The following is a 10,000-nucleotide window of genomic DNA, read 5'->3' as shown; positions in this document are numbered from 1 at the left end:
CTGTGTGTTAACAAGGTGTGTGCTGTGTGGAGTTACTGAACCGAGGGACATAATTCCTCGGTGTGTGTATGTTGTGTTAAATAAGAAGCCGGGAAAATATTAAGTCGCGCATAAAAGTGCCCCGTGTTTACGGAAGTGACGTCAAGTAGGAGAGCTCCGCTGTTGTAAATGGCATAAGAGATTGTGTACCACGGGGGATTGGCTGTTGGGTTGATTGTAGTTGTGTTATTAGCCGCTAAGTGTTGATCACACTTAAGTGAGTGCTGTTGTGTGTTGTGCTATAAGCGGCCTGTGTTGATCACACAAGGCGTCTGCTGTGTTGAACACCCGTATATTAACGGTGTGTGGTGTAATATTAGCCGTCCGTAAATTTTTACGTTCGAGAGCTGTGTGGTTTAAGCCGCCCGTGAAGATCCTGGATATATTTGTTGAAGTCGCGCAAAAGGTATTTAATATCTGTTTCGTTTTCGTCTTGTTTGTGTTTGTCTGAAAAAAAAAAATAATAAAAAAATTTTTTTTTTTTTGGGGGGATTAATGAGAATACTTTTGATCTGTTATATCGTAGTATCATAAGTGAGACGTCACTGACTTTATAAATATTAAAAACGTCTAATTACTACATATTATGGACGAAAAAATTGACCGTAACTAAGGAGGTTTGCATAGACTTCCGGTCGAGAGTCAGAATTGGTCGCTAAGCGAACAGTGAGTTCATGATGCTGGACGCATTTCCACCACGGCGTCAACGTAAGTATGAAACTCTTTTAAATGTATGAATGCATACGAATTGTGATAGTGGTTGGTTCTCACCGTTGTAAAATGTGGTGTGTTTGTGGAATTTGATTGTGTAAACAGCGCCAGACGCTGATTACCTCCGTGAAAAACACTTCTATAAGTTTCTTCGAATGGAAGAAAAGTTAGACGGTGTGGGGTCGTGAGCCAAATGTTGGTTTGTGCTAGAATGTTAGCGTTGGATAGCTTTGTGAAAGTTGCGCAGATGGCGGTGTTAAGTGATTTTGAGAATGAGGAAACTGATGCTAAGCTAGCGGCTCTGACAGCGTACGAGTTTTGCGCAGGAGATGAGTTTTTGGTAAGATGCTACCGTACGAATCTGTTTTTAAGGCTAAGGATGAGTTAGCTGCGGGCAGCCGCATCTGTTAAGAAATTGGAACATAAATTGGATGAAGTGTTGACTGTGAAAGATGACCCGGGGGGAAAATTTGAACCAAGCGAGAGCTCTTGGCTTAGAAATGAATTGTTGAGTGTACGCGTTTGTTTGTTTGTTAAGCTCCATGGTGTGTTGTGGCCACGCGGTTTTTCGTTGTTTGTTTTAAATTGTGCGCGACGTGTCTGTGTCGCAGCCGTAACGTTGCGATGGATTGTGCGCGAATAAGTCGACATTTGAGCTATAAGTACGTGGTGAAGTTATTATTAGACGAATAAACGGTGTATTTTACAAATGAGTGCGCACTTCGGAGAGGTTTGTGTTCGTCTGTGGTTCAACAACTGAGACGCCACTGAATTAAGTTGAGGAGTTTGTGTTGTGTGTGTCTGGGTCTAGTTTGGTGAGTTGAAACTATGAATATGTGAAGCATGTGTGAATTGTGAGTTTAAAGGGGGGATTTGATTTCTTCTTGTTTTTGTGTTTTTTCTCCTCAATGCCTTTATGACAAGGGAGAGGAAACTGAAGTTACAGTAAGTGAAAGAAGGACTGAGTTTGTTGGAAGGCAGGTATTTTGTGTCTCCAAAAATGAGCGAGATAAGATAGGATGTATATGAATGGCGTTTTGTAGGAAGAGGAAAAGAGTAGATTTCAATGGAAAAGAGGTGGGAAAAATTTCCTCTCTCTCCAGTTTCTTTGTCCTCAAAAAAGGGGGAAAAAGAATGGTAGCAGGAAATCTGCATATTTTGAAAGGATGGGGGCCGTGAGCTGCTGTTTTAAGAAGGTGGTGATTTGTACTGTTGTCTGTTAAAATTAAATTAAACTAGATAAAAAAGGACAGGGGGGTGTGATACGTTTAGTCCTCTCTTCCATTGTCTCCATTTGGGAGACTTGTAGTCTGTTGTGTGTGTGAATAGCAGGGGTCTTCTAATACTAATCTGGTAAAATCAAATTGTTAAAATCAGATCTGTGTTTTTTATAGTTGAATGAGTAATAAAACCAACTTTTAATATAGTTGAATAAGTAATAAAACCAAATTTTAATTGAAATAGACTTTTCATTTTTGATTTTATATTTCCCCTGCATCTCTGATAACTTATTCATAGGTGTGAAAATGATTTAACCTTTGTCTTTATCTGAGTCCCATTCTAGAAGTCTGGAAAGGACTTCCATCCAAGTGGCCAGGGTGACTGACAGCTGTCACATTTTCTTAAATTTGAGGTAACACGTAATGAAGATGTCTATGGTAGACATATGCGTAAATATAGTACTACTACTTGCTATAGTGTAGTGATCAAATTCAAATAAAACCACAAAATTAAATAAAAGAATCAATTACAAATAGTTTGAAAAACAAAATATTTTGGGGAAATTTTTTATTTTATTTTTTCTTGGAAATTAAATGACAACAAGCAGTGTTCTCTTGCTATGATCTCATCTCCCTCTGTCTGTTCCGAGTGTATAAATGTTTCAGGCAGGTTCAATCTTTGACTGAAAGGTGTTTCACTTGGGTGACTCAACCAAAAAGTGCTGGAAATGGAATGAACAGCATTCTCCTGCTATGCTTGATGTTCAGAGTGGACGGCGAACTGAACAATGGTCACTTTCGGGGGGGAAGTGACCACACGGACTGCAAAAAGGATGGTACACTGTAAATCCGCTCGTCCTGTGACTGTTCAATGACTCTTATGCATTGTTTGAGCATAATGTCCAGCAACTTCTTGAGCAGACAGGATTATCATCGATTCTGCCATGATGAACTTTTCCTGAGAACTCCAGTACACAAAGCCCAGTGCCCGCTTTGAACTATGCCCTGCATAAACTGCTATCGACAAGGACAGGAAGGAATATGAACTACAGTTGTGGATTCAAAGTTCTGGAATCATCTGAGTTTGGTGCCTGAGGTCGTATGTTGTATTCTGTTTGTAGACATTTGCACTCTGTACTATGTCAGAAAGGAGATGTGATCTATAGCAACGCAGTTTCGGAAATTGAGAACAGCTTATGTGAATTAGGGTAGTATAAAATTTATTTTAATCTTTAAATACTATATTTTCCGTTGTTTGATGCTTGTTGAATTTGGCCTTCTATTTTTTTTCCATTTCTCTTTTATAACTTTGGCTTCTCAGAGTGGACTCAGATATGGAACACTTACGGCGAATTTGCTGGTTAAAATTTTTAATTTTGATTAAGCTCAACAGCACTGACCTTTGGATTCCACGGGGAATGCACAAAGGCAAAGTTCCCTGCTGTGTTTTACAAGCCCCCACTACTCTGTAGAAGAGGTGAGGTTAGTTAGCATCTTAAGAATACTTTTTGGTTGGTTTAAAGTAGGGATTTTGTTTTGTTTTTCTGATTATAACTCATTTCTTTTATTAGTTGAGATGGCAGATATTTGGAAGATTCGTGACCTGCAATAGATTAATGGGGTTATTTTAAATCTTTTTCTCATCTCTTCCTGACCCTAAAAGTCCTCCGCTGCAGGATTTTAATTTACATCTGCTTGAGTTGTTTTTCCAATTTACATTACAAACTCTTGCCTCAAAGGCTTTTGTTTTTATGGCTCCTGGCTAGCTCAGCTGGAGATCTTTTTATAGTTCTGGTGTTGGCCAAATTGTCACAATTTGGTTGTTTTTTAATCTACAGGACACAAGGTGTCTGTTTTTCCTCTTTGAAGCAGCAATTTGGAAGCGGCTGCAGTTTTCACATTCAGGTCTGAAATGATCAAAATTGATCTTTATCAGATGGGGGAATGATTGGTCTGTCTGAGTTTGTTGAAAAGGAAGTCTGATGTGAGAATGATTGGTCTGTCTGATGTGAGAATGACTGGTCTGTCTGTGTATCAAAAGGAAGTCTGATGTGAGAATGAAGTTTGGTGTGAGGAATTTACAGGCAGCGAATGGGGAGGATTTGACTTGGAGGAAACGTAAGTTCTACAAAGATGACAAAAGACGACCCTTATAGCAGAAATACGGTAAGGATGTTCCATTTCAGAAATGATTGAAAAGTATAATTTCTAGAGCCCATGGAATATGCCATTTAGGTGTGGAAGGAACATTGACACACCTGGGTGACATTTTTTCATGAGACAAGTTGTTAAAAATGAACTGCAGTGTTTATTTAAGGTATAAGTATAAATCTCTTCTCAGACTGTTCATGGCCCGGCCGGACATGAATAGTTCTGAGTTAAGATGATGTTGTTTTTAAATGATTTACACTGCTATAATAAGAAACCAGCATTAAAAATACAGAAATTTGATGTACGACAAAGAGCACATTTATGCTAAAATCTACAACAGTAAATATCATGGTAAAATATTTGATTAATCATTATCTACCATCATAAGGGTTTCCTAGGAAGATTGGATCAGACAAACCCACTTGAAAAAACAAAACTTCATAAGATATAGAAAAGGCATTGAGATTAAAACATATTTGATTTAGTATATTATCTCTGATCTCAAGGACATTGAAGAAAAATAGAAAAATTAAACAATTGGCCTCATAAAGTTTCAATGTCAACAAGACTTTCATTATTATGCCATTGAATGTACAAATGTCATTAAACGGATTCTGTTTGAATGCCACAACAAAAATAACTTTTTCCGTGTCCAACAGCATGTTTCAGGACCTACAGAACTTAAACAATTAACATTTGCTAAAGAACCAGGTGCTCTTTTCAAAGTAAAGAATGAAGACTATGTATGTTATGAGTGACTAAATGAAAATGATTTTGCACACAGATTGGTTTGCTGATCATAATGGTGGGGGCCACATCCACCACATGTGAGCCAAGAGGTCCCAGGCTCATCAAATCACATCAATTGACTCCGACTGAGGGGGTTGACTAAGCTGCTGATCTGCGTCCACACCAATTGGAGCCATCTAACGGATCCCACCACACCCGGTTCCAGTGTCTACCTGACAAGCTGCCCAAGGACGCAGAGGAAAGAAGATTCATTGGAGTGCCTTTTCCCTGGGCACGGATTGACACAGTTGGAAAAGCTGATCAAGTGTCAATCTGCTGTTTGAAAGGGGGAAATCACTCAAATCCCCTTTTCATCAATTCACAAGGATTGAGTCACACTGGGAATGAAGTCCCGTGACCTTTCCTGCGATCTCTGGCAGTGAGCCAGGGTTCGGAAAGAGGCTGACAAACGCCTCTTTTTAAAAAATTGACCAACTGTCGAACGCACTTTTCATTCAACAAGACCTTCACCAGGAGATGGCTTCGAGGGACAGACACATCTGCTATTGCGTCGTGACACTTAACCACATCACATAGTGTTATGTCTCACATTTATTATGTCCCTTCCACTGAATTTTTTAATGAATCAAACTGAATTTTGACTGCTAAGCCCATCTATCTTTCTCTCTCTCTCTTTCTCTCTCTCTCTCACCTGCTATTCTTATTTTCTGAACTCCACACAAACATTGCTTCATTTTTGCGACGATCAAGATTCGCGCTGGACTTTCTCTCTAGACTATTGTGGGATTAAATGTCCGGTTTTTGAATTTATAGAAGTTCAATGGTAGGACTGAAGACATTTAACATTTTCAATTTTATGTTTTACTGTTTTTGAATTTACTTATAGGCATATCAATGTGATATAATCACGAGTGTTTAAAAGAATACAGTGGGATGGTGATTTTGTGAACTTTATTTGATCTTTGTACCCTCAAATGCTGTTGGAGGGGCAATGTGCATGATGTGTCAGAGTCTCTTGTCATTTAGGGACTGAAGGTCTGGGGTCAGATTTTGATTACTTCTGTTCCCCCAATCAAGAAGGGGAACTGTATAAAGATGTCTGTTTACCATCAACCTTACACCTTTGTTCAATCTAGGAGATGACATGTCTGCCCTTTGTTCAATCAAGAGCCGGGAGGAGGAACCTTTTATCTTTTTTGTATAAATGAGTCGATGTTCTGTAAATTGTCACACACTTGGGATCATATCGTTGCATTCTGATGTGATGTTCTGACTGTGTCTTTAGAGGCCTCTAAATAAATTCTTGCAAGAAAACTTCTTCATCAGATCCTGAATACAATTATTTTGGACACGCAAAGATTACACTTAAAATAGTAATCAAAATATTCCTTCACGGCTTACGGCCATACTACCCTGAGAACGTCGGATCTCGGAAGCTAAGCAGGGTCCGGCCTGGTTAGTACTTGGATGGGAGACCGCCTGGGAATACCAGGTGCTGTAAGCTTTTTTTTTGCACCTCTATGGCAAAAGTCAACTTTCTTTAAAAGACCTCAAGTACACTAGCTACTTGCTAACAGACAGCCGCACGCTAAACTGACAGGATGAGAGCTGAACATGCAGTCAAAATGTTTTTCTGTCCCAATTTTAGACGAGTGTAACCTTTAAAAGTGTCAACTGTTTTCTTTTTCTCGGCTTACGGCCATACTACCCTGAGAACGCCCGATCTCATCCGATCTCGGACGCTAAGCAAGGTCGGGCCTGGTTAGTACTTGCATGGGAGACCGCCTGGGAATACCAGGTGCTGTAAGCTTTTTTTTTGCACCTCCATGGCAAGAGTCAACTTTCACAAAAGACCTCAAGTACACTAGCTACTTGCTAACAGACAGCCGCACGCTAAACTGACAGGATGAGAGCTGAACATGCAGTCAAAATGTTTTTCTGTCCCAAGTTTAGACGAGTGTAACCTTTAAAAGAGTCAACTGTTTTCTTTTTCTCGGCTTACGGCCATACTACCCTGAGAACGCCCAGGTGTGGTTGATTGGTTGCAGCTGAGCTGATTGTGCCTGTGTGTGTCAGTTGGGCTGTGTGCTCCCCATTATGTGGTTTTGTGTTCTTTCTTTGTCTGTTTTTGAATTTGTTTTGGCTAATTTTTCTTTATTTTTGTGTTAGTTTTCAGTTTCTTTCTCCTCCCAGCTTCCTTGGCTGTGGAGGAGGGTTTATTCCCCCCCCAGAGCTTTTTGCTCTGTTTCGACTGTTGGAATGGATGTGGCCTTTGCTGGGCCCAGGATGTCTGGAATGGTGAATGGTGAGTTTTCTGGCAGGATGGTTGGCAGTGATGTGAGTGCGAATGATGTTCGAAGTGGTATGAGTGTGGTGCACAAGCGTAAAGTGTGTTTCGATAAAGAGCTGACGGTGTTTTTGGAGCTCGAAGGTGGTGCTGGTCTGTCTCCGTTGGCTCTGCTGAGGGCTACCAAGGAAGTCTGTGGTACAATTCTGGCCTGTCGAATGATTACCAAAGACAGGTTCGAAATGACTGTGGCATCCCAGGTGGCCAAGGATAAGTTGTTAGATGGGTTTAAGATCGGGGAAACTAGGGTTCACGGGAGGGATATCTGTGTGGATGAACTTGTTGTGTCTTTCCTGGGCCTGCCAGCTTACATTGAGGATGAGGAAATCCTGCAGAAGCTACTCGCTTGGGGTGTTTCGGCCGTGTCCGAGGTGAGGAGACGTATGTGGCCGGGGACAAACATAGCCGATGGGACGAGGTTTGTAAAGGTCCGCTTTACAAACCAAGTGCGTTCTCTACCATATTCCGTCAGGTTTAACACGGCGGGGGGGCCTGAATATTTTAGGGTCATTCATGACAGGCAAGTGAAGGTGTGCAGGGGGTGTCTCCAGCCTGACCATGTGTTGCGTGAATGCCCTGATTTTTGTTGCAGACGGTGTGGGGCCCAAGGCCATTATGCGCGGGAGTGTACAGAGCCCAGGGCCGCTAAATGTAAGGACTGTCATCAGTATCCCTCTGTGTGTGGATGCTCCGGACACCTCGCCTCTGACCCGGAGGAAGGAGGTGGGGGTCCCCCACCTACGGTTGAAGTAGAGCACGGCCCTGGATCGAGAGAGGCCCTGTTAGATCGGGATGTGGAACCGGGTATACCTGACCAAGTGGCATTGGTGCCTGTGGTGGGGGGGGCTGGTGAAATGTCTCACAGTCCTGCCCCCGAGCAGGAGGGGGGGGCAGTGTCCTGCCCTACCTCTAATATCGTGGTGGCAGGGGCTGGACCGGGGAGGGGGATGGGTGAGGATCTGGCTCCACACCTTACCCCTGAAGCGGGGGAGCAGGCACTGAATTCAGGCCAGACTCCCAAGTCTCAGCGCTCGAGAGCGGGCAGCAGGAGTCAGGTGCCGCATAGGCGGCCACTGTCTAAGAGTAGTGACAGGTCCAGATCACCGACCGGGAGGGTTGGGTCGAAACATGCCGATGGGTTTTGTGAGACCCAGCCTGGTAGTGATCGGCGGAGAGGGCTGCAGGGTGAGGGCCCCGTCTCATGCGGCACTGCCCGTTCTGAGTCTGCCACTGTAGATGCCACAACTGTTCCTACGGGCGTCGATCCCCAAGGGAATGAGGTCGCCCCGACAAAGACGAACAGGAAGTCTAAACGGTAGTCTAGATCAGGATGATGGTTCAACTCCCTTTTTTCTTCCTAATGACGCTCTCCCTAGTCTCCATTAATGCCCGGAGCTTGAGGAATAGGGAAAAGATGCACAGTGTGTTTCACGACACCACCTGGGACGTGCTGTGCATCCAGGAGACGTGGTGGGAGGCGGAGCATCATCGCAAGGTAGAGGATATGGACATTGGTGTTTTGTACTGTGCTTTGGGCTCTGCACACTCCCGTGGTGTGGCTGTCCTAGTTAAGCCGGGTGTTTTCGGCGGGTCTTCTTTAGTGCATGCGGACCCACATGGCCGCTTTATAGTGATTGATTTTCTGCGTGGCTCCACTAAATTTCGCCTTATAAATGTTTATGCGCCTAGTGAGGAGATGGAGAGGAAAACCTTCTTCGTTTCTGTTTTTCCTTATGTTACTGATTCCTCGTTTTTGATTGGCGACTTTAACATAGCGTTGTCAAAAATCGATCTCGGTCCGAACAACACATTCAGGAATGACGTTAGTCGAAGTTTTTTGATTGATGCTGCAGTGGCTGCTGATTTGTCCGAGGTCTGGAGAGGTCTCAACCCCCTGAAAAGGGACTATTCCCGGCGTCAGGTAGTGCAGGGGGTCCTCCTCCAGTCTCGGATAGATCTGTGTTTTGTTTCAAGTGCTTTATGGAAGTACATCGGTGGCAGCTCCTATGCATGTGTGGGCTGGAGCGATCACTCCCTTTTTTCCGTCAAACTTGACTTCCTGGGTGGTAAGAGGAATGGGGGGGTCTGGGTTTTTAATAATATGCTGCTTGCCGACCCCACTTTTGTAAATAAGATGGAGCACCTTTTTGATTGTTTTGATGATGAAATGGGAATTTGTGACTCTTTGGTTGATTGGTGGGAGCAGGCAAAGGCTAAAATTAAAAAGCTGTGCCTACGTTATAGTAAGCAGAGGAGGTGGGAGGAGTCCATCAGGGAGCACACGGTCCGGAGCCACCTCCAGAGGCTTGCCGCCACCTCTGGTTTAGGCCCGGTAGATCCTGAGTATCTGGTGCTGCAGGAAGAGCTCAGGACTATACAGGTTAGTCGTGCTAGAGGGGCGGCACTTAGATCCAGGGCCCAGTATGCGGTAGAGGGCGAGCGCTCCACAGCTTTCTTTTTTGGTTTAGAGAAGTCCAGGCAGAGCAAGCTATACTTGGATGGCCTGTTGGATGAGTCAGGCAGGTGTCATAGTGATTTGGATGAGATTTTGGATATTGTAGGTAGGTTTTATGCAGATTTGTTTGATGGGGAAGGGATTAACGAGGTAAGCTGTAGTCAGGCTTTAGGTGCGCTTGAAGGGTCTCTGAGCCCTAGTGACGCTGACAGCTGCGACGCGCCTATTTCTTTGGCAGAGGTTTCTGCAGCAATTAGGGGTCTCAATGCCTGTAGGAGTCCAGGAGAGGATGGTTTGAGCGCAGAGTTTTATAGTGCTTTCGCTCAC

General features: G+C 43.5%; 1 non-coding gene and 1 pseudogene across 1 annotated transcript; both read left to right on the top strand.

Moving 5' to 3' along the window:
- The first annotated feature begins 6,266 nt into the window (after positions 1-6,266).
- On the top strand, positions 6,267-6,375 carry LOC144041920 (5S ribosomal RNA; annotated as a pseudogene).
- Positions 6,376-6,562: 187 nt separating this feature from the next.
- LOC144042398 (5S ribosomal RNA) lies at positions 6,563-6,681 on the top strand. Its single transcript, XR_013290869.1, has one exon. It is a non-coding gene; the product is annotated as a 5S ribosomal RNA (ribosomal RNA).
- The last annotated feature ends 3,319 nt before the right edge of the window (positions 6,682-10,000 follow it).

Source organism: Vanacampus margaritifer, chromosome 1, assembly GCF_051991255.1.
Source record: "Vanacampus margaritifer isolate UIUO_Vmar chromosome 1, RoL_Vmar_1.0, whole genome shotgun sequence".
In the NCBI taxonomy this organism is placed as follows: domain Eukaryota; kingdom Metazoa; phylum Chordata; class Actinopteri; order Syngnathiformes; family Syngnathidae; genus Vanacampus; species Vanacampus margaritifer.
This window is presented reverse-complemented; position numbering and strand designations above follow the sequence as displayed.